This window comes from Octodon degus, unplaced genomic scaffold, assembly GCF_000260255.1.
Source record: "Octodon degus isolate 3935 unplaced genomic scaffold, OctDeg1.0 scaffold00141, whole genome shotgun sequence".
Lineage (NCBI taxonomy): Eukaryota > Metazoa > Chordata > Mammalia > Rodentia > Octodontidae > Octodon > Octodon degus.
The window spans coordinates 5,415,658-5,421,660 of NW_004524717.1; the positions used below are offsets into that span (position 1 = coordinate 5,415,658).

General features: G+C 45.1%; 1 pseudogene; it reads right to left on the reverse strand.

The window, feature by feature from the left end:
* Nucleotides 1-1,427: 1,427 nt before the first annotated feature.
* LOC111812761 lies at nucleotides 1,428-5,718 on the reverse strand (annotated as a pseudogene).
* Nucleotides 5,719-6,003: the final 285 nt, after the last annotated feature.

A 6,003-nucleotide genomic window follows, 5' to 3' on the forward strand; every position in this document is an offset into this window, starting at 1 on the left:
AAGTAGGTGCCTTAGACCACTGAGCCATCTCTCCAGCCCCTGTTTCATTTTTTTAGAGAGAAGACCTTGCTATGTAGTTGAGGCTGGCCATGAGCTCACTGTGTAGCCCAGGCTGGCCTGAAACTCATGGCGATTCTCCTGCCTCGGTCTCCTGAGTGCTGGATCATAGGTAGGTGCCACCACACCCAGGAGCATAATGTTCTTTTAAAAATATTTGGGCCTTGGGCCGGGGAAATAGCTCAGTAGAATAAGTGCTTGCCTGGCAAGCGCAAGGGCCTGAGTTCAATTCCCAGTTCAAAAAAAAAAAAAAAAATTTGGGCCAACGATAGAGCTCAGAGATACTGCGCCTACCCAGCAAACATGAGGCCCTGGGTTGGATTCCTGGTACCAAAAAAGAAAACATATGTAAAAGAGAGCCAGGGATGTACCTCAGCAGTACAGCACCTACGTAGCAAGCGCGAAGTCGAGTTCAATTCCCAGTACCAAAAAAGAAAATAGTAAAAAAAAATGTAAAAGATTCAAGAGGAGCATAGTTCTTCATACATAATACAAAACATCACTAGGCTGATAATGCAGTGGGAGAGCACATGCTTACCATGTGTAGAGTTCTGGGCTCCATCCTAAGCACCAAAAACAAAAACCGAAATGTTACTGATGTATGATGGGTAATTACCCCAGTGCACGCTCTAATTATAGACCTGTGAGCCTCTGAGTAAGGTCATAAGCAGGATCAAAAAGCATTAAGTGGTTTCTGCTTCCGGCCATGACAGAGCAACAGGAATTGAATTTTCCCTCCCACACTAACCAAGAAACCAAATAACACATGCAACACTGGTTTCTACACATTGGACAACCGAAAGCTCAGGATGAGTTCACTGGGAGAAGGAATCCAAAGGAGATGTGTCCTGGCCTTTTCTCAGTGTCCTGTTTAGCAAGTGCCTGAGGGATGGCCTGTGGGTCCCGAGAATTGCCTGAGTTGAAAATGATGAAGTTAAGGTGAAGGTGGCTAGAACTTCCAGGAGTGGTGATAAAAGGATTGCACAGAAAGCAGCTTCGAAGATTGCGGAGAGTTCGCCTCAGATTTCCAGCTGTGCATTTTTTTTTTCCAGCTGTGCACTGATTAGATATCCTAGTGAGGCAACCATTGGAGGCTAGAGAAATTACCACCAGGAGGAACTAATGGAGCAATCTGAGAGGTCACACTGGGTCAGGAATAACTTGTGTTCCTACTCACAGATGCCACAACGATGAGACATGGAAGAGAAGTACTGCCTTGGTTACTTTCTGGTTACCGGAACACAATACACAACACCCACAGCTTTTAAGGAGGAGAGCTTTATTACAGCTCACAGTTTTGTTTTGTTTGCATGTCATCATGCTGTGCTATTGAGTACAGAAGACTTCCCTCCTCTCATCTTGAGACCATTTCATCCACTGCTCTGTTTGGCTGCCAGCCTCTGGTCTCTGTTCTGCAATGATGAGGCAGATTCCCTCTTCCCAGGGAAGAGAAATCCATGGTCTGTTGCCTTTGCCAATAACTGAATTGTTGGAGAGCCCGGTTGCAAAGCTTTTGCCATTGGCATCTTTCACATGGACCACATCAAAAGAGCCAGGATGTCTCTCCTGTTGGTGATCAGAACAGTCCTTCCCAAGTGGGCACCTGAAGTCCCCATACACAGATTAGCAGTGTCAAACTTGATAAAATCAGTCATCTTGGCAATGTCCAAATCAATGTGGATGGTGTCATTCCCCTAGATGAGGGGTTGAGCGTAGTGAATGGTGCGAGCATCGAGTCACCAGTTGTGGGATTCCTTTCATGCCCAAAAAGATCTTTCTTACTTAGTACAACTTACAGTTGGCCTCCTCAGGTGTAATGCAGTAAACAGCAAAGCGAGCCTTGGTGTCATAGATCAGACGGAAGTTCTCTCTAGTCTTATCAATGCTGGTAACATCTATGAAACCAGCAGGGAATGTTATATCAGTTCAGACTTCACCATAATCTTAATGAAGCACTGTATGCAAATATTCTTTACTTCATCACTGGTCAGGGCATACTTAGGTCTGTTCCGTAAGAAGATGAAGAGAGGCAGACATTCTTTCAGCTTGTGGGGATGATCAGGTACAAACACACTGGTCAATTTACCCAGCATCAATGCTCTGGAGCTCTTAGGACCATGAGCCAGGGCTGCACTGGGAACCAAAAGAGCTGGCTCGCAGTTTTGAGAAGTTTCAGTTGTAGTGAGATGGCTCCAAGACAGGTCAGCATGGTAGGGGTCCATGGCATGGCAGACAGAGCAGAGGAGGGGTAAAGGAGTGAGGGAGGGGGATAAACCCTTCGGGTCACTCCCCCAGTGATGCACATCCTCCAATCAGGCTTTACCTCCCAAATCACATTTAGTTATAAACTCATTGGTGGACTAAAAAGCTAAAAGTCCCTGCAACCCAATCACCTCTCCAAAGTCCCATTATGAGCACATGAGGCTTTTGGGGTATACCCAGATATAAATAATAACAAATTCTTAGGAGAGTGTTGCCATTTACAGGGGCCAAATTATTATTAGTTACCAACTGCTTTGGTCTCAATTGACAATGTTTAAAAGGAAATCTTGACAAGATTGAATGATTTCAAAGTTACTTCATTGCATTATAGGACAAAGCTCAAGATATTGCAGGAATTTTTTTTAAGTCCAGCACCAAACAATATAAAAGTCACAGAATTTTGCATCTACATAAATTGCAGCATGTAATGAAGAAAAATACAACTCATTGTGAGTGGAAAAGGTAGCCATTCATCAGTAGTTTTTTCTGTAGTATGTTCAGTTTTGGTAAGAAAGTAAGGCTTGGGGCTGGAGAGATGGCTCAGTGGTCTAAAGCACCCACTTAGAACAAGCTTAGCAAAGCACAGGGACCACGGTTCAATCCCCCAGCACCACATGCCAGCCAGCCCCGCCCCCTGGTGGGCTGAGCTGGCCACACACACACACACACACACACACACTAAAAAAAATAAATAAATAAATAAGAAAGTAAGGCTGGCTTTGTAGAATGAGTCATGAAATAGCTCCTCAATTTTTTGACAAATTTTGAGAAAAATTGGTGATCGTTCTATAATGTGTATTTAGATTTCTCTAGTCAGCACATTTGTCCCTAACTCTTGTTTGATTAACAATTTAGTTATTTCATAAATAAATAAATAAAAACAGTACTCACAACTCAGTACCCTTTGTGCTGCAACCCGGAACTTTGGCACATTACACTTTCATCTGTCTTAAGATCTTTGACTTTTTAATGATTTCTCCTTTGACCTATAGGTAGTTGTATCTCCTTATGATGTGACTATAATCCTACATAACAGCCTGCCTTGATTCTTGTAACACTGTTTGGTTTAAAGTCTTATTTTGGTGAAAGATCAATTGCTGTATCTTTTATATCATTTGGCTTTAATCTACCTGGTTCCTTTAATCTAAAGTGAGTGGATTGTTATATATTTATATCTATATCTATATCTATATCTATATCTATCCTATTTTGTTTTGTAGAGAAAAGGTTTATAAAAGCATTGACAGGAAAGCCAGGGAGAAATGTGCTTAGGAAACGGAAGAATCCAGAAGCAGTGTGAAGTGTCTGCAGTTCTCCACAAGGGGCATGGACTCAATACCAGCTCTGCTGGGCAGCAGCCCACAGGGATGTGCTTCCAGCAACAGCACCACTCAGGCAGTCTGCATGCTGGCTGGACAAGTACTGGCCAGGAGTGCTCGTGGCGTCCAGGGGCAGCGGATTGGAGGGAATGCAAGACTGTCCCACACCCAGCCCAGCGGGGAGGGGATTCATGGATTACATTGCACGGCAGCAATACCTCTTACCTGCTTTGTGCTGTTGCATGGCCTGCATTCCAAGGAGCAGCTGATGTAGCACATGACCAGGGAGGCAGGTTTTACAGACAGCACACGTTTGTCCAGTTCTCAATGTCTGTTAGATGATACTTAGCTGGACACTCATATCCCTGCCTACCTACAGTGTCCCCTTGACTAGGGAAGAGTCTTGGGAACAACAGTGGGCATTTCAGAAGCATGGAGCTAAATGCCCTGGCCTCTGCCCCCCCATGCCTGGACCTCTTTCAGTTTTATCCCACCCTCTCCCAGCATTCCTTGGAGTACACCAAGATGTAACATGTCGTCAAGCCCTGCCTAGCAGTACAAAGAGCAAATTACAAGAAGTCCTGTTACACAGACAAGCAAATGGAATAAAATATTCTGCCAGGTAGCAGAAGACATTGAAACCAATCGGGAACAGAATTAATACTATGTTTGTTTAAACACAGCAGTAATTTGGGTTTGGAATGGATGATGAGCTAAGGATATAATATGAGTATATTCAGGAATATGTATGTTATGGTTTGTATCTAAGATGTCCCCCGAAGCCTCATGCAGTCATAGGGTGGGCTTCTAGTTTGTGCTCGACTCATGGTCCAATGCTGGGATTATGGGTATGAGTGCTATGCCAGCCCACAGGCAGGAGGAAAGAGGCTCTCTCTCTCTCTCTCTCTCTCTCTCTCTCTCTCTCTCTCTCTCTCTCTCTCTCTCTCTCTCTCTCTCTCTCTCTCTCTCTCTCCTCTCTCTCTCTCTCCTTCACTCTTTGCTCTTGCTGCTTTTGCTATCTTCTGCTACCGTAAATGATTGCCCCTCTGTCATGTCACTTGCCTTGGAGCCAGCCAAGTATGGATTGAAACCTCCACAAACTATGAGAAAAAGAAAACTTTCCTTCCCTAATTCTGGGTGTCAGGTATTTTGTCACAGAAATAAGAGGCAAGTAAGTAAGATAATGTATACAACCTTTTTTTTATGAGGCCCAAGTGCCTCCCCATGTCACACACAGCCACTCCAGACCGTCAGATGGAATAGATGCTGAGAAAGGCTCTGCTATGCTCACCTAGTTTGTTTTTTGCTTTTTATGGGAGATGAGGTTTGCTTTGTTTCATTTGGCTTGGATTTTATTTTTTTTAATGTATTTGGTACCGGGTCTCACTATGCAGCTCGGACTTTTCAGCCTCCCCGGCGCTGGGATCACAGGCAAGCACCATGAAGCCCAGTCTCAGTGGCCAGCTCAGCATGCCTGGGGGCGGAGCCTGCATGGCATATAGTAGGGGTTCAAACCCCAATGATTTGGATTTTTTGAGACAGAGTCTCACTCCATAGTTCAGCCTGGCCTTGAATCTGTTCCGTGGCTCAAGCTGCCCTCAGCTTGACAGCGATGCCACTGCCTCAGCCTCCTAAGTGCTGAAGTTACAGATGTGTGCCACCACACCTGCTACACGCGCCTGTTTTTATACCAAGCCACAGACCTGGTATTTGGTGTCCTTAAAAGAAGATGAAGTAAAGTTCAAGTTTACAGATGGGTAAACAGCTGTGCCCACGAGTGGTGGTCACCTGGGTTAATATTTATTTCAGTGACATCAGGAAAGCTGATTGAAAATGCTGTGGGAAGCCGCTGGAGGAGGACAAAGACCATTCAGTGTACATCTGCAACCATGTTCGTTACTGTTTTTCTAGGCTTCATCATACACCCAGCTTCGCATCGTCCTTGCTGTGTAACACTGTTTTCAGTGTGAATGTCTTGAGAGCCACATGTTCTGATGGCAGCTCTGTTGAGCAGACTCATGCTGACCCGGGACAAACTTACAGTCTTGGCAGAGGTTTTCGTGATTCCTTCCCTCACCATCGCTTGGCTTTATTTTTTGGTAGAGCTGACCCAAGTGGCTCTGCCTGGGTTTTGCCCACTACCGTGCTTCCCTTGTGCCCACTCTTGTCCTGGTCAGAGTTCCTTTGGAGGCACGGCTGACCCACCCCCCTCAAGCCACATTCTTTATTTGCAGGGAATCCTGCTCTGGTCACTGGTCTTGCTGTTCCCAGAGAAGTGACCAGCAGTGTCATACTTTAGCCACAGTTGAGCCATGGAGAGGGTTAGAAACTCATTTGGGACATTGCCAGTTAAACAGAAGACCCA